This window comes from Hordeum vulgare, chromosome 5H, assembly GCF_904849725.1.
Source record: "Hordeum vulgare subsp. vulgare chromosome 5H, MorexV3_pseudomolecules_assembly, whole genome shotgun sequence".
Taxonomy (NCBI): domain Eukaryota; kingdom Viridiplantae; phylum Streptophyta; class Magnoliopsida; order Poales; family Poaceae; genus Hordeum; species Hordeum vulgare.
This window is the reverse complement of record NC_058522.1, coordinates 547,413,181-547,439,623: the sequence shown is the minus strand read 5'-3', so window position 1 is coordinate 547,439,623 and position 26,443 is coordinate 547,413,181. Positions and strand designations below refer to the sequence as shown.

The window sequence follows — 26,443 nt, the reverse complement described above, 5'->3', positions numbered from 1 at the left end:
ACTCGTATATTAGGTACGATTTTGAATGTGATGAACTAATATGATTATTTACTAGTGATGTATATATATGATGATAAACTTGTTTTAATGCATTTGTCATGATGAAGTTAATAATATTTACGGGACGACGAGCCCTCAGACACGAAACATATCCTGCAAACGCGTTCCGCAGACATTTATGGGACGAATTTGCAGGATCTGTTCCATCTAAGGGCTCGCTGTCCTATAAAAAATTACGGGACCACTCAAACAACTTTTACGGGTTGACTGTTTGAGGGATCGGCTAGAGATGTTCTTATGCCCTAAAGTACCGAACCTAGGGGAGCAACTAGCTAGGGAGCACTCCTTGGGACCCCCCCCCCCCCAACGATCACTCCCATGCGTTGCCGCCACGTATCGCGTTCTGAGCATTCTCTCTGAATTTTATTTTTTCGCACGCGTTTTCAGCTTTTTAGATTGGGTTTTTTGGGTTTTTTTGGTGTTCGGTTTTTCACCAGCCTTTCTTAGCTTTTTGACAAAAAAATCATTTTTTTGCGTAAAAAATGTATTTATCTTTTTTTTTTTGCTTCCCTGAGAGGCACGATTTGCTTTCGTGGGAGGCACGGTATTCCTTTCGCGGGAGGCACAACCTCGCCTCTCGAAAACGGGAAAAACAGATTTTCTATTTTCTTTCCGCGAGAGGCAAAATTTTACTTTCGTGAGAGGCACGGTCATGTCTCTTGAAAACGAAAAAAATGTGTTTTCTGTTTTTCGGCGAGAGGCACGACTTTGCTTTCGTGAGAGGCAAGGCCGGAAACAAAAAAAATCTGTTTTCTGTTTTATTTTTTGTGAGAGGCACGGTTTGTTTTTGCGAGAGACATGGTTTTGCTTTCACGGGAGGCACAGTTTTGCCTTCGCGAGAGCTAAGGCCATGCCTCTCGGAAACGAAAAAAATATGTTTTTTTGTTTTTTTTATCGCGAGAGCCACATTTTTCTGTCTAGTTTTTTCGTTTGGTTTTTTCATGAAAAAAAGTTCATCAAAACCTATTAATATGGGATCTAGTTTTAAAAATTTCGACGCGAGGTTCCCGACAATGAAAATGATTTGAGATTTGGAAGCATAGATTAAGAGACAAAACGTTTTGAAAATACGAATCTATGAAAAAAAGAAACAAGTGGCACATATGCAGTGCGTCATTTATCACAACATGTGAAGATCAGAATGATCTTTATTAGTGATTTCGTGAACTTGAAGGTCTGGCAACACCGGAAATTGCGTTTGGTGGCCGGGCTCCATGAAGGCCTTTAAATTTAATATTCAAATTTCATGAAAATTCATATTTTTACATTTCAAAAAATTCTGAAAAAATACAAAGATAAGTGAAGGCGTAACACACATGTGTGTAAATTTTTTTTAAAAAACATTGAAATGAGGGTTGTACAAAAAAGACAAATCTAAGGTTTTTTTACACATGACACTATTCATTTTTTCAGGTCACGTATTTGTTTTTTTTGTGTAGATCATATTTCAAGGTATTTCATCCTAAAATTTACACGCATATACATAACATCCTTCTTTACTTGCATATTTGTTTTCAGATTTTTTTTGAAACAAAAAAGTTTGAATTTTGAACTTTTCAAACATTTTAGCCTCCGTGGAGGACGAGCTCCAAACATCCACACTTGTCGCAACACTCCTGTGGCTGGATACGGCTACTGCTTATTCAACCTTGCATCAGAACTCAGAAGTATGGTCAGCAATAACGTGCATCATCCTGCAGGTGCAGTGGTAATAAACAAGGGATCTGCTATCCTTAAAAGAGAAAATAGAAAACTTCACTGGCAATTCACTAATCAACACAAAAGCACTATGATATCACCATCACTAGCGATTCATGAACCAACAAAAATAGCACTACCACCAACATGAAAGCATTGTCAGTCTACCTCCGACAGGGAATTAATTCGGCAACATGGCATCTCGATAAACGAAAGCGTCCAAAAAACATTTATCGCAAACTGCCACAAAGGCAGCATCAACTGCGACCACAAAGGCAGCATCAACAGGTGCAAAAAGGAACTAAAAGGCAGCTAAACTACAACTAATTCGAGTTCCAGGCCTCGTGCACGGCTAGCCCTGCTAAGAAAACAAGAAAATACGTAGCAAGATCGAGCACAAGGGTAGTTTCAACTTTTTATGATCGATAGGATCGCTCGTTTTCCAGAGGGCGCAAAAACTGCAGCTACGCTTGGTTCAGACACCAGACTTTTTCCTTGGGCGATCAGGCACCATCAAGGGCAACAACATCTTCTTCCATAGCTTGGGTTTTAGTGATGCGAAGCAACCTTGGGTCAGCATCACGTGCTCCATCCGCATGATGAGTAGCAGCCCCTCCCTGGAAAGCCGCTTCCCTCTCACCGTCATTCTGGAGACCTGCCCGATAATTGGCATCGTTTTTTTTTTTGAAAAAGAGGCTTAGCCCCGGCCTCTGCATCAATAGATGCATGCAGCCATATATTAATCCAAAGCAAATTTCGACCGAGTACAAATAAAAGGAACAAGGAGTAAAAATTAAAGATACAAGGCGAGCTTCGCGCCAAAGCCGGAGATGACTAAAAGATCTAGATGTTCAAACACCTATCCTATCCTATTAAGATAATTGGCATCGTTTGCACAGATGATCACGGATGATATAGACCTCCATGGTTCTACTCTGAATGCTCAACAGTTTAAAGAGGCAGATATCACCGATCTTCAGGTTGTGCTCTTCTACAAACTGTCTCCATCCCCTCCTGAGATTTTTACACTTATTCTTTTCACTAAACCACACATCCCACTTCCGGCCCAGCCGCTGAAGATACATGTGTGGCTCCTCTCCAAGATATTCCTTAGCATAGTATCTGGGGAAACTCTGTTTACAGTGAACAAACGAGTTAGTAGATAATGGCAAGAAAACGCTGTAAAGTAACCTTTTAAATTGCTTCCTAAAATTGTAGCAACCTGAATTTAAATTTAGAGATGACTGGTTATGAATTTACATTATCAGACAATGTTTCATTAATATTCGCAGCACTTTACAGTTTACACACATTAAAAAATGTAACTCACCAGCGTATATTCTACAACAACATTGTACTTGCGCATCGCAGCAACAAAGATGGGGATCTCTGTGTATATGGATTGGACCTTCTGCTTCACCACTTCCTTCTGAGTTGCAGTTAGTTTGGTCTTGTGGGCGGTAATGTAATGATCCTTCAAATGCTCCTGCTTAAGTGAAGATAGTGTGGTCACTCCATTGGCGTCCTTCAACTGCCTGGCCTTCGTCTTCCTGACATAATCAGAACGAGGCACTTTACGTACTACATATTCTTCTTCAGAGGAAGATTCTCCTGTGCAAAGAAAAGAAACAACTAAATATTAGCTATAAAACTATGATATTGATTTGCAAGGGAAGGTATATCTATAATCATAAATTGAGACCTGATGAATCGCAGGAGGAAATACTTATCACGGTGTTGTTGTCTTGACATGACATATCCATTTCCATTTTGAGGCGTGGTGACTCCATTGGAGTATGAACATGAGAACTTTCGACAGTATCAGTAGCACTTGTGCGCCTTTCTTGCACTGGAGGCGGAGAAGGATCCAAAAAAACTGATGATGCCTTCTCACAGCCATCTTCATCAAAGATTATGACATTAAACTGAGAGTTCCCATTGTATCTGAATACTATGGTGTCAGCCCTCTTTAGACCTAAGGTTTCGACGAATTTCCCCCATCCCACTGTAAAGACAAGCTTTCCATTGTTCTTGGCAACTCCAATTTTGTAACTGCGACGATTTTGTGTTTCAAGTATCATCTCTCTTGGGAATTCGCCCTTGAAACGCTGAACAAATTCTTTTGGGACGATCTGGAGAGAAACAACCAATATTATTGTTTGAAAAATGGACCGCAAACAGGATTAAAAAGATGTTCTCTATTATGAAAGCAAATTTGTACGTTCAGTATATCTGACTACATAACATACCAAGGGAAACACTTCGAACTATAAGGAAAACTTTTTGCAAACAAACATCTCTGAATGTGCTACCATGCTTCATTCAAAAAAAATGTGCTACCATGCTGTATTCAATCCGCGCATCAGATTAACATGAGACAACATCAAAAGTTGCTAGACTACATATAGTTTGTATATGTCTCTAAAACTATATATATTGCAACAGAACAAACTAGAAAGTAGAAATTGATTGGTCTTCAGGAAAATAACAAAGTAACAAATTAAAGGGAGTGTACTGTATTTCAATATGTATTTAACATCTCATGTTGAAAATCGTCCATCATAAGCACCAAGAAATATTTTTTCTCATCATCCAAGTTTGTGTAGTGATATTCAGTCCGGCGTTTTCTTCTTTCCCGAGTCACGTCCATCTTTGGAGAATACCTGCAGCATAAAAGCTATTTGAAGTGAAATTTGGTACCTGGCAATAAAGCCATGAATAATAAAGTCTAATATTTCACCCAATTTCATGTGCCTCATTGCGCCTGTCTTGGACCTGAGGACAAAAAGGTGACAGCACAACCGATAATGCTTTTTCACGACCAAGCTCATCAAAGATCATGGCACTAAACTGAGAGTTCCCTTTGTATCTGAATATAAAGGAATCATCCATTTGTAGATCATAGTTTTCAACGAATTGCCGCCAACCCACGGTAAGGACAAGCTTTCCTTGATTCTTGGCAACCACGATAGTATGACTGTAACCATTTCGGGTTTCTAGCTTGATCTCTCCTGGGATCTCGCCTTTGAAACGCCGCACAACTTCTTCTGGAATTATCTACAGAAAAGAATCTTGATATTAATAGATGGTCTGTTAATATATTACTTTTATCAAAAATTAAAATAAAATCTGCAGACAGATATAAGACTTCTTCTACGGATAGTTTATGCGCAACCAAATGACAATAGTTATAATCAAGGTATATCTCGACTTTGCCTTTCTGATATCTGACTCTTAGCATTCCTAGTCTTTAAGAAACGAGCAAATTTAACATGGTCTTAATGAGATTATGAGAGGGACCATGTTAGACTGGAAAATGGCTCTGGACCTTACTTGTAATTGCCCCCAAAACCATGTGGAATTTTTCGTACACTAACTGAATAGTCTGCCCGTCAAGAAATTGACTGCAATTAACGGAACTAAAGTACTAGATACTCGTACAAACATCATTCATCTTCAAAAAACACAGATAGGTAATAGGGTTACCATGGCATCTTGGAAATCACCCAACATAAGCACCAAGAAATACTTCTTTTCATCATCCAAGTTCTTGTAATACTGGTATTGCTCATCCTGCAGCTTGCAGCTTTCAGAAGACGTGCCCATCCCTTTTGCAGCCCTCTGCAGTGCAAAATTAATTTACAGTGATAGGTGGTAAGATAACATGAAACAATAAGAAGGCTTGTACCTAACCCGATTTCATGTATATCCTCAATATGAATTTGGAAGTTTAATTCTTTTTTTTTAGTTTTTTCGAAGGTTGAAAGCTACTCCCTCCGTAAACTAATATAAGAGTGTTTCGATAATAACTAAAATAATGATCTAAATGCTCTTATATTACTTTACGGAGGAAGTATATATTAACCAAGTCGAAGTTTTAAAAAAATAAAAAAAGATTATGAAGATTCATGGTCTCCCCGCCTCCTGTCAACTGAAACCGGCCATGGCATCAAGGGAGACTGACTAAATCCGCTAGCGAGGAGATCTGTGTGGTGGCTAGGTTTTTTCTAGGGAAAGGTTGATTCTTTCTTAAGTTGAAAATAAATAAAGTTTGATCTTTGATGGATTGAAGAGAAAAAGAAGATTTCTCCACAAACCCAATTTCTTCTGGCCAAGTTGAGATTGTCTAAGGGCATGTACATCAGTCTAGACACATGCAATCTGTAATAATATTCCACGTCATCTATAGATAGCATTAAAAATATCATGTACAGTAGTGTGCTCTTTTGCTATCTGCGTGGGGCACGCTGCTGCATGCGAACGTTTGTCCTTTGATGCATTCCTTGGCGAGATCGTAGGCGGGCCGCTGCATGCGAAGCTTTAACTGACCACGCCTCGGCGTACAACGGGAACAAGGCTATCGGTAAGCAGCGAGATTGTTGGATATCACCGTCTGCTAAATTGCAGACACCCTCTGTCTCTTTCCTAGTTCTCTTTTCTCCACGTAACGAAAAATTTGAGATGACATACGTAATACACGGCTGACTAGATACCATTGTACATGCCCTAAGCTCGGCAATCTCACGCTGCCCACTTCCTTGTCCCCACCCCTCTGCTAACCAACTGACGGCTGGACGTGGTGACCTGCAAAAAACCCTGATTCTCCGGCACCAACCACCCCGCCGGCGGCTGATTCTCCGGTTCGTTGGAGTGCTCCCTCGACCGCATCGAGAACGCGTGCAGTGCACTGCAGACACGGCGTGGCCACCGGCATGCGCATCCATCACAACGTCGCCGTCACCCGCCCCCATCTCTCCACGCACAACAAATCTACTTGTATTGACCACGTTACTAACGAAGGAAAATGCGATGTTGGATTCAGAATCACGCCAAACCCATGGAAAGGATGGTCAAAATCATCTGGGAGATTTAGCACTAGCTAGTAGAGGAACAGAAGAAAGAGGGTTTTCAGAAAGAATCAACCCCCACCCCCAATAACATCCACAATTAAATCGAAAGAAGCCATTCTCAGAGAGTTATTCTAGGACTGGGAATGCAATGCTTAGATTTTACCTTGCTTATTCAGCCACCTTTGCTTTGTTCTCCTTCTCGCTGCCTTCCGCTGGCCTCTTCCACTATGCCAGCAGTATGTGACGCTCAGGGCTCAGCGGAGAGGGCTCGTCCAGCACTAAATAGTCCACCTCCTCGAGACCTCGGCATTTGTTGTTTCAACCGTATTCAAGACAACCGATCGAGGCCCAATGGGTTACTTTCTATTGAATCAATGATGAACAGTACTCTGTCCCGTAGGTCTCGCGGCGGTACGAGTGAGGCATGGGTGCATGCAGAATTGCTTTCACACTTGAGAAGAGGAAAAAGGGGAGGGAAGAGGTTCCCACGGGGGGAGAACGAGGCAGCACCGCTGGTGAATGAGTCTGGGTGTGGATCGAGGCAGAAGTTAATGTTCCTCGTCTTCACGTTTTGGGAAATCTGTTTTTTCATAATGTGACGAAAAATCTGATTTTTCATACTAGCCCTTTGTATACACTGAGACGAAGGGAAGTACTGGTGTATTTATCCTTGTTTACTAGCCCTTTGTATATGATGTTATATTTTAACTAGCAATGAAATATAAGTTAAATATACCAAGTGAAACTATATTTAAATACGAATCCAACACTATAATTTTTTATGTCATGCATTAGTATTTTTTTATTCAAGTATGTCATTAAAATATAAGGAACTAATAAACTGAGAAAGGTAATAAGGCTAGTCATGGTGGAAAGTTACCGTGAAGATGCATGCCTGTTGTAGGACGAGCTAAGGGCAAGACTTTATCCTTACCGTTCGTGGTATTGGGATTTGTGTTGTCTCCGTATTTACGGCGCTTTGCCCCCGTATGCATCAGGTTCTCCTTGTATCCAGAAAATTAATAGGCATTTGTAGAGAGGAATCTAAACAGTAGCACATCACGTAGGTAGGCCGAACAAGGGATCAATAATGGCGCCAACTGGCCTCACGCATGTGACCCACCACAGGCTGGTGACCCGATGATCCATTCTCCCCGATAATGTAGTTCCATCAAATTTTCATCAACGTAGTATTAATTTACTGACAATAACAATAGACGCACTAAGCGATCATTAGAACAAATTTTATAATATATAGATATATATAACACCACGTGTATCAAATCAAGCTACGAAATATATTATAATTAACTTCTAGATGTTACTTTGTTAGTAGTTAGCCAACATTTTATTATTGGTAAGATTAATTATTGCGTTAACTATCACTGATAAAATCAATTATTACGTTAACTATCTTCACTATATACTGGTTATCCATGGCACAACACTTACATAGCCAATGCTCAATTAACTTCTACATTACTAGAACAAGTACATTAGCTAGGCCTGGTTTTTTGTACAAACTACCCCATCATCCCGTCAAATCAACAGACGTGCTAAAAGGTCTGCCCCATGCACGGCGGACGGTATGGTCACGGGCTTGTTCTTGTGTTGTCACCCACCATCGGACCCATTTATGTGCCAAGATCAGAGCGCAGGTACATCTCTTCTTCGATCTCTAGCTCCACTCCGCAGGCCAAGAACACCACTGGACGCCCCCACGCAAACTGTTCCCCTCACCGGCGTACACCAAGTAGACGGATGTTGCTCCGTGGAGCCACCTGACTCCGCGCCAAGGTACCATTGCGTCAACCCCCCCCCTCCCCCCAACTTGTTCATTTATACAATACAGTTCGTTGGATTACTAGTCGCTGCCCATCGTCCATCACTGATTGTTTGGCAAAACTTTTCTCTGTTGTCGTTTTAGGGCTTTTGAATGGATAGGTTTTTTGTTCCCGATCAATCGCCATCTATTCTAAATCAAGAATCCATTACCGAGCAATCACCGGATGAAGCAAATAGCGAACTAGAGGGCTCGGGCTGTTCCAACGGGCCCCAGACAGCCCTTCAATTACCTCTAGGCTATCTTTGTTGAAACTAGGAGCTGTTATTTTGAAGCTTTCTCAGTTCAAGAAGCGGTTAGTTAGAGAATCTGGTTTTGATGGCCTGCTGGAAATTAAGTCATGGTAGAAGATTAATCTAGAGGGCCAGGGCACGCTGGAGTTAACCGAAAAGCATATTCATTTAGTTTTTGCAATCCCATTGGGCGAGCAAACAATTACTAATGAAGAGGTTGACCCATCAGAATCATGCATTGAGTATACAAGAGCAGCAGCCGGTTTTTGTGAGAAAGGTACACACAGTCTGAAGGCAGCAGAGGCTTATCTACTACACGACATAACCGCTGATTCTAGGAAGATAGATATTGATTGTTTCAAGATTGCATTTGTCATTTTTGTTGTCGGGCACGTCCTTGCGCCATCAGCCAAGCATGAATACATCAAAATAGATTTCTGGGCAGCTTTGAATGATATATCAAAAATCAAGGAATGGAACTGGTGTCAGTACGTGCTCAGACATCTCTTTCAGGTTGTTCGGAAGTTCAAGTCAGATGTCACAAGGAGGAACCCTACCATTCACATTGTCGGTTCCCATCTTTTTCTGCAGGTGCGATCATGGCATAATTTGTTGTCTACATTTTAACATCACAATGAACATGTAGAATAGCAAGGAAATGTAACACCAATTTTTTATCTTGCAGGTTCTCGTTCTCGATAGCCTCAAACTCACAGCGTTGAACAGAACATGCGGATTGTACCCTCGAATTGCTCTGTTTGATTATGATTCCATGAAAAATATGGTGGACACAATAGCCGTAAGTCTGGGTGGCGGTGAAATTTCTTACCATGGTGCCTCGGTAAGCATTCCCAACACATAGTGAATTTCAATCATTTGCAATTGAAAAGGATGTGGATGTCGCCTAGAGGGGGGGTGAATAGGCGCTTTAAAATAGTTAAGGTTTAGGCTTGAACAAATGCGGAATAAAACTAACGTTTAATATGTCAAGCACAAAACCTACAAACAACTAGGCTCACCTATGTGCACCAACAACTTATGCTAAGCAAGATAAACAACTAAGTGATAGCAAGATATATTACAATAAACAATATGTCTATCACAAAGTAAAGTGCATAAGTAAAGGGTTCGGGTAAGAGATAACCGAGGCACGGGGAGACGATGATGTATCCCGAAGTTCACACCCTTGCGGATGCTAATCTCCGTTAGAGCGGTGTGGAGGCACAATGCTCCCCAAGATGCCACTAAGGCCACCATAATATCCTCACGCCCTCGCACAATGCAAGATGTCGTGATTCCACTAAGGGACCCTTGAGGGCGGTCACCGAACCCGTACAAATGGCAACCCTTGGGGGCAGTCACCGAACCCGTACACGTGGCAACCCTTGGGGGCGGTTACCGGTACCCGTACAAATTGCTCGGGGCAATCTCCACAACCTAATTGGAGACCCCGACGCTTCCCGGAGCTTCACACCACAATGATTGAGCTCCGAGACACCACCAAGCTTCTAGGACGCCAAAGCATCCACGAAGAACAATATCAAGGGTACTAAGTACCAAAGATAGTAAGCTTCTCAACTTCTCACTTCCACGTATCACCGTGGAGAACTCAAACCGATGCAACTAATGCAATGGCAAGAACACACGAAGTGGTCAAGTCCCTCACACTCAAATCCCTCCACAACAACAAAAGCTATGGAGAAATATGAGAGGAAGAACAAGGAGCTCACAAAGAACTCCAAGATCAAGATCCAAGGGGTTCCCCTCACATAGAGGAGAAAGTGATTGGTGGAGATGTGGATCTAGATCTCCTCTCTCTTCTCCCTCAAGAACAAGCAAGAATCATTGGAGGGATAGAGAGTATTCAAGCTCTAAGAATGTCAATAATGGAGGTAGAACAAGAGCTCAACGGATGGATGAAGCCAAGGGGGAAGAAGACCCCCTTTATATAGTGGGGGAAAGAATCAGACCGTTACCCCCACTCTCTGCCCGAGCTCCAGCGGTACTACCGCGGGCTGCAGCGGTACTACCGCTGGCACTCCAGCGGTACTACCGCCAGCTGCAGCGGTACTACCGCTGGCACTCCAGCGGTACTACCGTTGGCCCCAGCGGTACTACCGCCGGGCCCCTGGTAGTGCAAAGGCACTACCACCGCCAAGAAAGTCTTCGCAAAAAGGTCCGTCCACGAACAACCGCTAGGCAGGCGGTACTAAGCTCCTGGAGCGGTACTACCGCTGACCAGGGGCGGTACTACCGCGAGCCAGCGGTACTACCGTTAGGGCCAGCGGTACTACCGCCAACTCTAGCGGTACTACCGCTAGGTCCAGCGGTACTACCGCTCGCCACTGAGACAACCATAACTTTCGCATATGAGCTCCGAATCGAGCAAACCCAAGCTTGTTGGATTCAGGACGACAAGGGCTATCCAAACAACGACCATGCGGTTATGACTAAGCTTGTTGGAAATCTTAAGACCATGCGGTTATGAATATGCCAAAGATATAGAGATGTGAGATCTCTATGAATGAAGAACAGGCAAAAACTCCAACATCGAAAACATCATAGTAGATGCATATGGACTCCGTTTTCGATGAACTCGAGCTTGTCACGAAGATGACCATAAGCTCTAAAACTCACAAAGAGAAACGCCAAACAAGAACCAAGAAGTATGATGCAAGGATGCAAATGGTTTGAGCTCTCAACGAACGATACGATCAAGCTACTGACTTGAGAGCCCCCCTTGATAGAACAACAATCTATCCTAACCAGAAAACCTATCAAGGGCAAACCTATACCTTGCACCTCGTCCTCTTGAGCTAGATGATGATGATCTTGGCTTCCTCAAGATGGACCACCTTTCTTGATTGTGTTGGCTTGATGAAGACTAGTTGATTGCTCCCCCATACTCACTATGGGTGAGCCATTCTTCAGCATATCTTCACAAGTACATTGCCACCACAATGGACGTCAAGCTTCAAGCATGCTATCTTCGTGCTGATCCACTTGAACTTGCACATCGCAATCTTGATGACGATCACAACTTGACGTCATACTCCATGGGTTGTATGAGATCTTCCCTTTGACGCAAGCCCATGGAAACACACCTAACCCCCACATAGAACTCTCACGAAGACCATGGGTTAGTACACAAACACGTAATGGACAATGCTTACCATACCATGGGATCACTTGATCCCTCTCGGTACATCTTGTACGCTTTGTGTGTTGATCATCTTGATTTACTCTTTGTCTGAGATCTTGAGCAACCATTGATGATGATCACAACTTGACGTCATACTGCATGGGTTGTATGAGATCTTCCCTTTGACGCAAGCCCATGTAAACACACCTAACCCCCACATAGAACTCTCACGAAGACCATGGGTTAGTACACAAACATGTAATGGACAATGCTTACCATACCATGGGATCACTTGATCCCTCTCGTTACATCTTGTACGCTTTGTTTGTTGATCATCTTGATTTACTCTTTGTCTGAGATCTTGATCAACCATGTGTCTCTATGACCATTCTTTGGATAATACCTTGAATACCATCTTGGTCATCATATAAACTCCTTGAACCCAATAGATGGACTTCAAGAAGTGCATATGGACAAATCCATACCATGGGATCACTTGATCCCTCTCGGTACATCTTATACGCTTTGTGTGTTGATCATCTTGATTTACTCTTTGTATGAGATCTTGATCAACCATGTGTCTCTATGACCATTCTTTGGATAATACCTTGAATACCATCTTGGTCATCATATAAACTCCTTGAACCCAACAGATGGACTTCAAGAAGTGCCTATGGACAAATCCTATAAATGTAACTTAAGGCAACCATTAGTCCATAGGAATTGTCATCAAGTACCAAAACCACATATGGAGATATATGCTCCAACAGCAATAACATGGGCAAATAAGATTGTATTTTTATACTAATTACAGGTTAGGCCAGAAGAAAATGTTAGCAAGACCATTGTGTGTACCAACACATATTCCCCAAACCCGGTCGTAAGCATGACCACGACAAAATCTAAAAGGCCCCACATGCAAAATGCACCCATGACCAACAGCCCTGGATCTCCATCACGCAACAACTCAGCCTCCGCCAATCTGAGAGAGGCCTACGACTCGACCGACACGGCAATGGCGACTATATCCGCATTTGTCACTCCAATACTTTGCATTTGGCAAGAAAAAGAGATAAAATCGGACCAGGGGCTTTACCAAATCGAGAACCCATCAAATTGGATCAAGGGCTTTACCAAACAAATAGAGAACCAAGCAAATCAGATTAGGGGGCTACTTTTCTACTTACCAGAGCGGCATAGTGCACTGCTGTGCAGTGAGCTCATCCATGGCGCAGTTGTGTTCTTGGCTGGTGGAGGAGGAAGAGATGTGCAAACGAGCGGCAGCTCGAGGGAGGGGGAGCTCCTACAATATCCCACGCGGGCTGTTAACACTACCCTAGAAATTGCGGGCCTCACGGGCTCAATAATGAGGGTTCTGACAGTTGTGCCAATTCAAAGGTAGGGCACGCGGGCCGCTCAAAGGTAGGCTAAACATGTGAATCGTAGCCGAACAGTTGCGTGCATTTGTGCCAAATCCATACCATTAGCCCACAGCATAGCTGTTGCCAGGGCCAGTGAACGGGGAGACAAAACTACCACGGCCGAATCACGAGGCAGCAAGGAACGAACGAGATTAAGTCTTATGTGTCGCTCGTGACCCATTGAGTCACACTCGAAGTTACTGCCTTTTCATAATGCAAAGTGTCACAAAAGTAGTATCATATATGGTTGTATTTTTGTTACTTGTGCCGGGAATGCTATGTGATGGTAACATTTTTCTATACTACTCTTAGCACATTTTTCTATATAGTGTAATTAATCTTTGATTCGGTGTGGCTCTTTTTCAAGTTTCTATTTTCTTCTACCCCCTCCGTACTGGTGTATAAGTCATCTTATGAAAATCAAATAAACCAAAAATATTTAGGCGCGTGCATCAACTCTCACCTTGTTTCTTGGTTTTTAATATGAATAAAGGAATCAACTAATGAGAGATGTGGAGCGTGTATGCTATAATTAGAAATAATTTTGTACCCATGGTGGCAATTACACACGGCAGCAATTTTTATCTCTAATTATTTTTTTTAAATTATTTTGAACTATGAGAAAAACTCTATAATTAAAATATCGTGAATGTGGACAAGTCACGCAAGCAAATATCGTGAATGTGGACAAGTTTTAATTACTTGAAACTACCTAGCATGACATGCAATAGTCAGTTCATTGTATGCAACGGTATTAATTAGCAAATAAACATTAAGTTGTCTTGTTTTTCTATTTGCCTTGGTCGTGGTGCACAACGTAAGATGACTTACACACCAGTACGGAGGGAGTACTCTACAACTAGGCCATAATATTAAAGTTCATATGTGAACTGTAAACCAATTAAATGTAACATCACTTAGAAACAACACCTAAAATATACTATGCATTGGGGTGTTTGTCTTTGCAAATCAATAATACTACACCTACGTAATTTTCTTATATACCCTTACGTAACTTTCCTTCACCACATTCTCTCCCCCCTGATTTCTAGGTGGGTTGGCCTCTCATTCCCTCAACTCTCAATCAGAATTTGCCAACTGGAGTTTACGTAAAACTCATTCGTAAGTCTACGTATGTATAGCATTGCTCTTTGCAAATCTATTAACACGTAGGATGACAAGTTATAAAAAGCCAATGAATTGGGAGCGCCCTTAATGATCACACATGCATGCATTGTAATAAATGCATTGCTAAAGTGATTTTTGAGAAAAAAAAGCACACTAATTTAGTACTTCTGCAAAATAGAAAATTTATTCCACTAGTCACTGATAATCTTCAAGTGCAAAGAATCACCGTAGCACTTCCAAAGATGAAAATGGTGAGTATGGAGTGTCGAACCCACAAAAAGTTAAAGGTGAGATCAATATTCTCTCAAGTCCTATCTTTTACTAACACAACTCTACGTACATCGAGCTTTTATTTTTATCTAGAGACAAGAAATAAAACTACGTTGTGGGTACAAGGAGGATAACTTTACATGATATTGAAGAACTAAAATATAAAATAGGTGTTGCCTAAATAAAGTAAGAATATATTACAACATATTACAAATAGCGAGTGTGAAATAATGATGGTATGGTGTGTGGAATTATCCTATGCAATTGATAACAAGATCGATAATCATCAGTGCAATTTGATATGAGGGAGAGGCATGAGCTAACATACTTTTCGTACTGGGATCATATGAACTTATGATTGAACCTCTAGCAAGCATCTGCAACTACTAGAAAACATCAAGGTAAACCCAACCATAGCATTAAGTATCAAATCCCCTTTACTCCCATACGCAACAACCCCCTTAATCGGGTGTAAACTTTTGTCACTCTAGCCACCCACTATAAGCTAACTATGAACATTATTGTAACACCCTACAACGGGACTCCCCCGTGTGTGCACGGCACGGAAGGCACCATAGGACATCACCAAAATAAAACATACAACTTAAACAATCCAACACCGTCAATCAACCCAAAGGATAAAAGAAATCTACTTAAACATCATAGGATGGCAACACATCATTGAATAATAATGTGTGGCATAAAGCACCATCTTTAAGTAGGAAATTATAACGGGGTGCGGGAGAGTGGACTGCTGAAAAGAGATGAGGGAGGTGACAAAGACGATCAACGTGGCGATGGTTCCCCCGACGGCAACTTGTGACACCCTGGTTTTATATTTTTCTTTTTACTTGGCTTTATTCAAGATTTTATTTGGAAATTGGATTTTCTATCAACTCTTTTGGACTTCACACTTCGACTTAATTTTTGATTTTCTTCCAAGTGAACCCTAGCATCGAAAACCTTCCTTATCTCATCTCTCTTCCAAATCTTGTCATAGCATAATTTTCTTTAAGAGAGAAACTGTCATTTTCTCTTTGAAAATGAGTATTTTCTCACCATGCTATGAATCAACCTTCATTTTTCTTGCTCAGAAAATTCAAAAAAATTCCATCAATATCCTTTGGATCATGCCTCACCTCCCCATGCAAAAAATATGTCATGGTCATTTGGAGAATTTCAGCCCTAAAAAGTATTTTTGCTTCTGGTCAGAAATGGCACTTTGTGAATCAAGTATATATTTCCTTGATCTCCTTGAGCTTAAATTTTTACCACATCACTACCTTCCCAGGTGAAGCTTAACCACCAAATTTCACCATTTAACTCCTAGTGATTTTTCCCCAGTTTGCTCCCCAAATTCCTGTTTAGAAAGTTTTCCAACATGCTTTTGTCTTCTCCATTGAGGTAGGTGGTAATATGAGAGCACCCAACAACATCGCGTTGAAGGGACTACACCCTAGACACGATATGGCATGGCCAAAATCCCTGCATGTGCCAGTGCATGTGGTGATGACCACACGGATGCGAGGGGTTCGATATGCAGCCGACGCGCTGTGGATGTCGGGGCCCTCTGCCGTTGCCCGTTCGTCCTCCTCGCACCACCGCATCTTGCCTGCACCATTCAGCTCGCTCCCCTGCGTCCACCTAGCAACCCCCTGCCTCACTCCGACGCCGGCGGGCCGCACGCCGGACGCGACCGAGGCACTATCGGTCGGAACAATGCGTGCTGGCACTGTGCTTGGCATCACCTTCATCGTCTCCAAGCAACGCCCGAGCATGTGGGAGTATATATGAAAGGGCAACGACGTGTTTTTTAGATCGGGAACATGCATGTTTGTTTGATGTGGGGAACGACACATGTTTGTTGGACCAAAATAATTGTGTATATGAGTCCACCATGTCTTTGTTTTTATTCGAACCGTTATGCAGATCTATTTTTAAATATCAGCCGTCAATTTTTATGGTTAACATAAAATTAAGGGATACAAAAGGGGACCTATGAAGAACTATGAAAGTCTTTTTTTTAATATTAGGTAAAGATAAGATACCGTAGGATTCTAGGGTTACAACATCCTAGTTGATTCATATGAGGAAACTAAGTCTTCCACGAAATGAGGCTTCTCGGGGTGCACATTAAGTCTTATGGATCCTACCGTTAATGTGTCATGGCTTGATGTGGCGCACTCCGAAACCGACAAGGGTCCTCGATCCGACCCACCATGACATGAGAGGACATGATGAAAAGCCCCTTAGATGGGACATCGTCATTAGCCCTTGAACCGGTCTTCAAGTTTGGATGCACTTCGGCTTATCCGAGATGCCCTTTATCTTTGGTCGTCAGTCTTAAAAAGTAGTTCAACGAAGTTACCATCTACACTGAAGTCTTGACATTGGACCGCATATGAGGCGACCAAAACCACCTCGGCCTTTGAGAAGTGATGGACATAATTGAGCCGAGCTGCGCATTGAAAAGGATCCTAGTTGTTCCTTAGAGCATCTCTAGTAGACCCCGTATAAGTGGTTAAACCCGTAATTTTTTTGTGTTTTATAGTTTTGGTCGTAAAAAGTATGCAGAACAGAAACATGGGTCTTCTATTTAAACATGGTTTGCATGTAGATTTAACACGTACAAATAAACACGCAAGTGGTCTTCAATTTCGTCTCTGATGTCCCAGAAGCGTATGGGATCGCAGCAGTTTTCGAGGGTAGAGTATTCAACCCAAATTTATAGATTCGCTCACAAGGGAAAGCTAAAGGATATTCTCAAGTATTAGCAGCTGAGTTGTCAATTCAACCACACGTGAAAGATTAGTGTCTGCAAGCAAAGTATGAGTATCAAGGTAAAGTGGCCCAATCCCTCTTGTAGCAAGGGACAAGCCTAGGCAAAGTAACATAGCGAGAACCAGTAGTAAGAGACTCATAGGCACTGGATCAGTGATGGATGAGTGTGACGGATGTGATTCATCATGTAACAACTATAAGACGGAGAGATATGTGGCTAACTCCCGTTCATCAATCTAATGTAGGCATGTATTTCGTATGTAGTCATACGTGCTTAGGGAAAAGAACTTGCATGACATCTATTGTCCATCCCTCCCGTGGCAGCGGGGTCCTAATGGAAGCTATGGGATATTAAGGTTCTCCTTTTAATAAAGAACCGGACCAACGGATTAACACTTGGTGAATACATGAACTCCTCATACTATGGTCATCTCCGGGAGTGGTTCCGGCTATTGTCACTCCGGGGTTGCCAGGTCATAACACATAGTAGGTGATTACAACTTGCAAGATAGGATCTAGAACACACATATATTGGCGACAACATAATAGGTTCATATCTGAAATCATGGCACTCGGGCCCTAGTGACAAGCATTAAGCATAGCCAAGTAGTAGCAACATCAATCTTGAACATAGTGGATACTAGGGATCAATCCCTGACAAGAACTAACTCGATTACATGATAGATCTCATCCAACTCATCACCGTCCAGCAAGCCTACGATAAGATTACTCACGAACGATGAAGAGCACCATGGAATTGTCGATGGAGAAAGGTTGATGATGACGATGGCGACGATTTCCCCTCTCCAGAGCCCGAAACGGACTTCGGATCTGCCCTCCAGATGAAGAACAGGATGTGGCGGCGCCTCCGTATCGCAAAACGCGATGAAACCTTCTCTTTGATTTTTTTTTCCAGGCGAAATGGAAGATATAGAACTGAGATTGGGGGCGGTGGTGCCACATGGGCCGCACAAGCCCTCATGGCGCGGCCATAGGGGGTGGCCGCGGCCAAGGGGCTTGTAGCCCACTGGCACGCCCCTCACGTGGAACTTTGCGCATGTATTTTTCTTCTATTCCAGAAAAAACTCCGTAAATTTTCAGGATGTTCCGAGATCTTTCATTTCTACACAAAAACAACACCATGGCAATTCTGCTGAAAACAGCGTCAGTCCAGGTTAGTTCCATTCAAATCATGCAAATTAGAGTCCAAAACAAGGGCAAAAGAGTTCGAAAAAGTAGATACGACGAAGACGTATCAACTCCCCCAAGCTTAAAGCCTTGCTTGTCCTCAAGCAACTCAGTTGACAAACTGAGAGAGACAAAAGAAAAACTTTGACGAACTCTGTTTGATCTTGTTGTTGCAACTATGTCTAACTCACAACCATAATTTCAACAACATCACAATCAAACCACATAAGCAAATGACATCTAGGTCTCACGGTAAACGCATATCAATGGCATAATCAACTAGCGAGCAAATAATAATAAGCCTCAAGTGTCAACACTTCAATCAAAACAACATGAAGCAATACGAATAGATGGTATCTCGCTAGCTCTTTCTGAGACCGCAAAACATAAATGCAGAGCACCTTAAAAGACCAAGGGCTGACTAAACATTGTAATTCATGGCAATGAAGATCCAGTCATAGTCATACTCAACACAGTTAAAAGCAAAGCATAAAAATGACAGAGGTGCTCTCTAATTGGTGCATTTGTAAGAGGAGGATGACTCGACAGGAACATAAATAGATAGGCCCTTCGCAGAGGGAAGCATTGATTTGCAGAGGTGCCAGAGCTCAAGCTTTGAAAACAGAGATAATAATTTTGGGTGGCATGCTTTCAATGTCAACGCAATGACTTAGAGTTCTCAATATCTTCCACGCTACACATGCTATAGGCGGTTCCCAAACAAAAAAGTAAAGTTTTGACTCCCACACCACCAATCAATCACACTCCACGGCTAGCCGAATCCTCGGGTACCGTCCATACAAACAACAATCCTGGGGGAGTTTTGTTTGCAATTATCTTTTCGATTTGAGTATGGAATTGGGAATTCCAATTACCGGCCCCTTTCTCGTGAATGATAGTGAATAAACACATATCGAGGATAACACGCCTAGCATGGAAGATACCAATACCCCCTATCACCACATGAGCGGTTCGGGCATGCAAAACAGATTATTTTTTGAAGATTTAGAGAATGGCACATGCAAATTTACTTGGAACGGCAGGTAGATACCGCACATAGGTAGGTATGGTGGACTCATATGGCACAACTTTGGGTTTATGGGAGGTGGATGCACAAGCAGTATTCCCGCTTAGTACAAGTGAAGGCTAGCAAAAGACTGGGAAGCGACCAACTAGAGAGCGACAACAGTCATCAAAATGCATTGAGAGTAACTAACATTGAGTGCAAGCATGGGTAGGACATAAATCACCATGAACATGAACATCATAGAGGCTATGTTGATTTTGTTTCAACTACATGCGTGAACATGCTCCAAGTCAAGCCACTTGAAACATTCAAAGGAGGATACCATCCTATCATACTACATCATAGTTATCTCAACATTCATGTGGGCATCCAAGTCAAACCATTATAAGCTCCTAGCTAAGTAAGCATGACATAAGCAACTATGATCTCTAAGTTGTCATTGCAAACATGTTTCTCTCACAACAAAGCTGAATCAGGCATGATGAGCTAGTCATATTTTAAAAAACAAAATAGATCGAGTTCATACTAGCTTTTCCATGCTCAGTCACTTCATCATATATCGTCATTATTACCTTTCACTTGCACGACCAAATGATGTGAACAATAATAAGCGTGCTCGTGCATTGGACTAAAGCTGGAATCTGCAGGCAAACACAAAGGAGAAGACAAAGTAATATCGCTCTTTGAAAGCTAAACAGGTATGCATGCAAGAGCCACTAAACATTGTAACCAATATCTTCTACCTTGACCCAAAGAAAAAGAAAACTATCGACACGGGAAAGCTCCCAACAAGCAAAAGAAGAAAAAGAAAATCTTTTTGGGTTTTCTCAAACTAGACAGACACACGAAAAGAAAACGAGAAAAAGAAAATAAATTAGCATGGATGATACAGTGGCAAAGTGTGAACACCGGCTAACAAAGTGAAAGGATAAGCAAGAATTTAAAGTCGGTGAGAACACGTACTCCCCCAAGCTTAGGCTTTTGGCCTAAGTTGCTCTACTCTCAAGGAGGGTCCTGGCGAAACCCAAAATCATAATCGGGGTTATACGGGAGCGCTGCAGCCACTGCCTGAATAGCTGCCTCACGGAGACGAGCAGCCTTCGCCTCCCTCTCATACTCCTCTGCCTCTCCTCTGGTTATGTAATATCTCCGTTTTACCTGAAAATCAAAGAGAGCAGGAGCAGGAAGGGTAATATGGAAAACACGCTGCATGTTAAATATCAGTCGGTATAGGAGGGATTCATCATCCCTCTCAAGGAACTGGTAGCGTGTCATAGCGACGCGGTCAAGGAAATTTGTATGGAGCGGGGGATCTCCTGCACGGATGGGTAATCCAAGAAAATTTGCTATGCGAGTGGCATAGATGCCGCCAAAGAAATCCCCATCAATAGCATTCTTATTCAGCCTCCTTGCTATAATAGCTCCCATGTTGAAGCTTTTGTCACCCGTCACTGTGCTCTTAAGGATACTAAGGTAAGGTGCGCAGAGGTGACAATGCTCAATCTTGCCGTTAATGCATCTGCCTATGAAGAGGGCAAAGTAATGCAAGGCGGGAAAATGAATACTCCCCACGGTAGCTTGCGTAATGTCTCTAGTTTCTCCAATCGTAATACCAGCGCAAAAATCTCTAACTGAAGATTTAGGAGGATCATTGAGGCTACCCCAAATAGGTATTTTCCAAATTCTACTGAAATCCTCTAAGTCCATGGTATACGATTTATCATAGAGATCGAACAACACCGATGGCTCATGGCCAGCTGGAAATTTGAATCTACGAACAAAAGAGCAGTGAGAGCAACATACTGTTCACATTTATCGGAGATGAATTCTTCGAGTCCGACGTTGTGAACAAATGCATCAAACTCATCTTTGAAACCTGCCTCAATCATAAATTCATCAGACGGCCATTCACATGGTTGTACCTGCGCGTCCCTAGGTTGGTAAGGATCAGGCTCCCTAATCACCAGACGAGGACCTCTCTTGCTTGAGGAACCACCATGAAAGCTTCTCCTGAACATCTTCCTTTTCTGAAATTTACAGTGACCCAAAGGAAAGGTGAACAAGGTTCAACTAAACTTGTAGTAACTACTCCAACGAGTGCCTAGAGACCATATTACGCATCAAAACTACTTGGGACTAGCTAGAATGAGCATACAAAGCTCAAGAACATGGTCACCAAGGCAGCAAAAATACGCGGAGTATAAGGCACTAGAGCAAAAACTAATTGGACCAATGGAGGAGTCACTTACCAAGGAGTAGTTTCCCCAAAACAGTTCGAAGAACGCTGATTTGAGCAAAGAGATCGAAAATCCCAGCAAGAGGAGCAAGAACACGGGTTTGAGGTGTGAAACGATTTTTTCTGGAGGTAGGAGAACTGGATGGGAGCAAGAATGACTGGAGGGGGTGCCTGTGGGCCCCACAAGCCTAGGTGGCGCGACCAGGGGGTGCCCGCGCCCTTAGGGCTTGTGGCCCACTGGTGTGGCCCCCAGACAGACTCTTTCTCCCAGTATTTTTCAAAAAATCCAGAAAAAATCACACTTGATTTTCACGGCATTCGGAGAACTTCGATTTTTGGGGTACTTTTCTACTGGATGCTAAAACAAAAAAAAACAGGGAAAACTAAACTAAAGCTATCATTTTTCTTCCAAGCAATGGAGGATGAAAGCTTGGAACAGAGGTTTGTGACTCCTCGATTCATCCATCTCATGGTCATCGAAAGAAATCCGTCAATGGGGTTGATCAAATCCCCTCGACAAAACTTTCTGGAATCACAAAAGAAAACGGAGAATTTCCGAATAGTCACTAGATCACCTAAATGGGGATGTGTATCTCCCCAACAAGCAAGTCATACTTCATCTTGACATGAGGAATAGGGCATTCAAAGCTCCCAATGAGAATTGATGAAGTCTTTTCGATAGCATTGATGCAATGTACTCGATATTGTTTCTTCGGAAAGTGCACCGTATGCTCATTACCGTTGACATGGAAAGTGGCATTGCCTTTATTGCAATATATAACAGCCCCTGCGGTGTTTAAAAAGGGTCTTCCGAGGATGACAGCCACGGCACCGTCCTCGGGAATATCCAAGATAACAAAGTCTGTTAAGATAGTGGTGTTAGCAACCACAACAGGCACATGCTCGCAAATGCCGATAGGGAAAGTAGTTGATTTGTCGGCCATTTGCAGAGAGATTTTAGTGGGTGCCAACTTATCCAGTTCAATCCTACGATAAAGAGAGAGAGAGAGGCATAACACTAACACCGGCTCCAAGATCGCATAACGCAGTTCTAACGTAGTTGCCTTTAATGGAGCAAGGTATAGTGGGCACACCGGGATCACCTAGTTTCTTAGGAGTTTCACCCTTGAAATTGTAATTGGCAAGCATGGCGGAGATCTCAAGATCAGGTATCCTCCTCTTATTAGTCACAATATCTTTCATGTACTTAGCATACGGAGACATCTTGAGCATATCAGTCAAACGCATCTGTAGAAAGACAGGTCTGATCATTTCAACGAAGCGCTCAAAATCCTCATCATCCTTTTTGTTGGATGGTTTGGGAGGAAAGGGCATGGGTTTCTGAACCCATGGCTCCCTTTCTTTACCATGCTTCCTAGCAGTGAAGTCATTCTTATCGTATCTTCTAGTCTTAGGTTGTGGGTTATCAAGATCAACACTTGGTTCAATCTCCACATCCTTTTCATTGCTAGGTTGAGCATATTCATGAACAGTACTATTGATATTATCATTAGGCTCATGTTCATCACCAGATTGTGTTTCAGCATCAGAGACAGAGACATCGTTTGGACTCTCAGGTATAGCGGCAACAGGGTTGCTAGCGTGCAGGTTCCTATCATCTTTCTTCTTCTTTCTAGGATGACTAGCTGCATTAGTTGTGACAGCCCGAGACCGACGTTCCAGAAGATTCCCCCTTCTATTCCGTTTCTGTCGTTTGTTATTTTTATTTGTTGCGTCATCATTTAGCCTGCATCGTCGCATCATGCATGGCATCTTGCATCGTCTGTTGCGTGTCGTGTTTTGAGTGTGTGTGCTTCAAGTGCTCTCGGTGTCTTTGCGTGCAATAGGAACTCCCTCTCTCTCCTCTTTTATTTGTTTTGTTGTTGCGTAAAAGTTTCCGTTTTAACCCCTATTTTAAAAAGGTTTGTCTTCTTTTAAAAATCCTTTTATTAAATGTGGGGGCAACCGCTTGGGTTTCCTTTATTTATTTCCTTTTGTTTATTTTCAAAACTAGAGTCGCATTTTATTTATAAAAGGGGTTTATTTTATTCTTTTGTAAAAAAGGGTTTTGTTTTATTCTTCAAAAAAAGGTTTTATTTTTTATTCGTTTAAAAAAATGCCCAACTATTTCTTATAGTTGGGGTATGGTTTTTAAAGGAGCCCCAAAAGCATTTATATTATTTTCTTTTATTTAAACCTTTTTCTTTAGCGTGTGTTCTGTTTTAAATATAAAAAAACCAAAGATTAGCAGGGAGAGAGGAGGATCCCAGGCCCAAGGCCCAGCCGGCCAAGGCCCAAGGCCTCCCCTCCAACCCTAGCGCCCCTCCAACCCGATTCCCTCTCGTGGCTCCCTCCTGCGCCGTTGTCTCCCTCGTGCCCCCCTCCTCTCGTTCGTTCCTCCCCCTCAGACCGATTCCTTCTCCTCGTTCCTCCCCAACAGCCTCCCGATCGCCCCTCTCCTGCGCCGCCGCCAGCAGTTCTCCCTGCGTCGCCGCCCAAGCTCCCTCCAGGACGCCGGCGCAACCCTGCTCGCCCTGCTGCCGCCTCGCCTCGCCGTTCGCCCGAGGCACCTTGGTCGCCGCCCTGTGCCTCTCCTCAGCCACCGCGGCCTCCCTGCTCGCCATGGTCGCCGCCCGTGCAGCGCCCCTCGACCTCGCCCCTCTCATCGTCAGCATGCCATGGCCTCGCCCTCGCCCCGACCTCCTCCCTCTCGTTGCATGCTGCCGCGCTGCTCGCACGCCGGTGCCCGACCTCGCTTTGGCCGCCGCCTGCGCCCTCCGCCGCCGGCGCGTCGCTGCTCCTCCCTCACTGGTCATGGTCCGCTCGCCGGTGCCGCGTCGGCTCGCCTCGCCTCCCTGCCACATCCCGGTGGCCGGTCCGAGGTCTTCCCCCGCCGAGCTCGCCGTTCCCGCGCGCCCGACGTGCTCTGCCTACACCGCGCCGCCCTTGTTCCCCTGCCGAGCCTGCTGCTGTTTGCTATGTTGCGTGCCTGCTGGTGCTATAGCCGATGCCTTGCTGTTTGCGTGCCAAGCTACTGCTCTTGTTTGCTTGCCTTAGCTGTGTTGTTGCTCTTGCCGTGCCTTTCTACCAGCTAGCTAGCTGATGCTTGCTCGCTGCATGCCCTGCTTGCTGCTGTTGCTGGCCGTGGCTTAGTTGTTGTTGCCTGATACGTCCATTTTGCATCATGCTTTCATGTTGATATTTATTGCTTTTTGAGCTGTTATATTACTTGTGGTACCATATGTATGCCTTTTCTCTCTTATTTTGCAAGGTTTATTTGAAGATGGAGAATTCAGGGAGCTGGAATTCTAGACTAGAAAAGGAGCAAATCCTAGTCCACTATTGTGCACATCTCCAAATGCCCTGAAAATTTACGTGGATTTTTTCTAGAATATATTAAAAATAATGGGCGAAAGAACTACTGGAGGGGGGCCACCAGGGCCCCACAAGCTTGCCCACCGCCACCACCCCCTAGTGGCGCAGGGCAGGCTTGTGGGCTGCCTGAAGGCCCACTAGCCCCCCTCTTTTTCTATATGAAGCGTCCTCGTCTGGAAAAAATCAATCGGGAGCTTTTTCGTTGTTTCGCCGCCGCCACGAGGCGGAACTTGAGTAGATCCAATCTAGAGCTCCGGCACGACGATCCTGCCGGGGAAACTTCCCTCCCAGAGGGGGGAATCGTCGCCATCGTCATCACCAACACTCCTCTCGTCGGAGGGGAGGCATCTTCATCAACATCTTCATCAGCACCATCTCCTCTCCAATCCCTAGTTCATCTCTTGTAATCAATCTTCGTCTCGCAACTCAGATTGGTACTTGTAAGGTTGCTAGTAGTGTTGATTACTCTTTGTAGTTGATGCTAGTTGGATTACTTGGTGGAAGAATTTATGTTCATATCCTTCATGCTATTCATTACACCTATGGTCATGATTATGATTATGTCTTATGAGTAGTTACTTTTGTTCCTGAGGACATGGGATAAGTCATGCTGATAATAGTCATGTGAATTTGATATTCGTTAGATATTTTGATATGATGTATGTTGTTTTTCCTCTAGTGGTGTTATGTGAACGTCGACTAGATAACACTTCACCATTTTTGAGCCTAGAGGAAGGCATTGGGAAGTAGTAAGTAGATGATGGGTTGCTGGAGTGACAGAAGCTTAAACCCCAGTCTATGCGTTGCTTCGTGAGGGGCTGATTTGGATCCACTAGTTTAATGCTATGGTTAGACTTTGTCTTAATTCTTCTTTTGTAGTTGCGGATGCTTTCAAGAGAGGTTAATCATAATTGGGATGCTTGTCCAAGTAAGGGCAGTACCCAAGCGCCGGTCCACCCACATATCAAACTATCAAAGTAACGAACGCGAATCATATGAACATGATGAAACTAGCATGACAGAAATTCCCGTGTGTCCTCGGGAGCGTTTTTCCTCCTATAAGACTTTGTTCAGGCTTGTCCCTTGCTACAAAAGGGATTGGGCCACTTGCTGCACCGTTGCTACTACTTGTTACTTGTTACTTTTTGCTCGTTGCGTTTCACCTCGCTACACAATCACTTGTTACCGCTA

At 43.2% G+C, this 26,443-nt stretch overlaps 1 pseudogene; it reads right to left on the bottom strand.

Moving 5' to 3' along the window:
- Positions 1-2,460: 2,460 nt before the first annotated feature.
- Positions 2,461-24,501, bottom strand: LOC123397232 (annotated as a pseudogene).
- Positions 24,502-26,443: the final 1,942 nt, after the last annotated feature.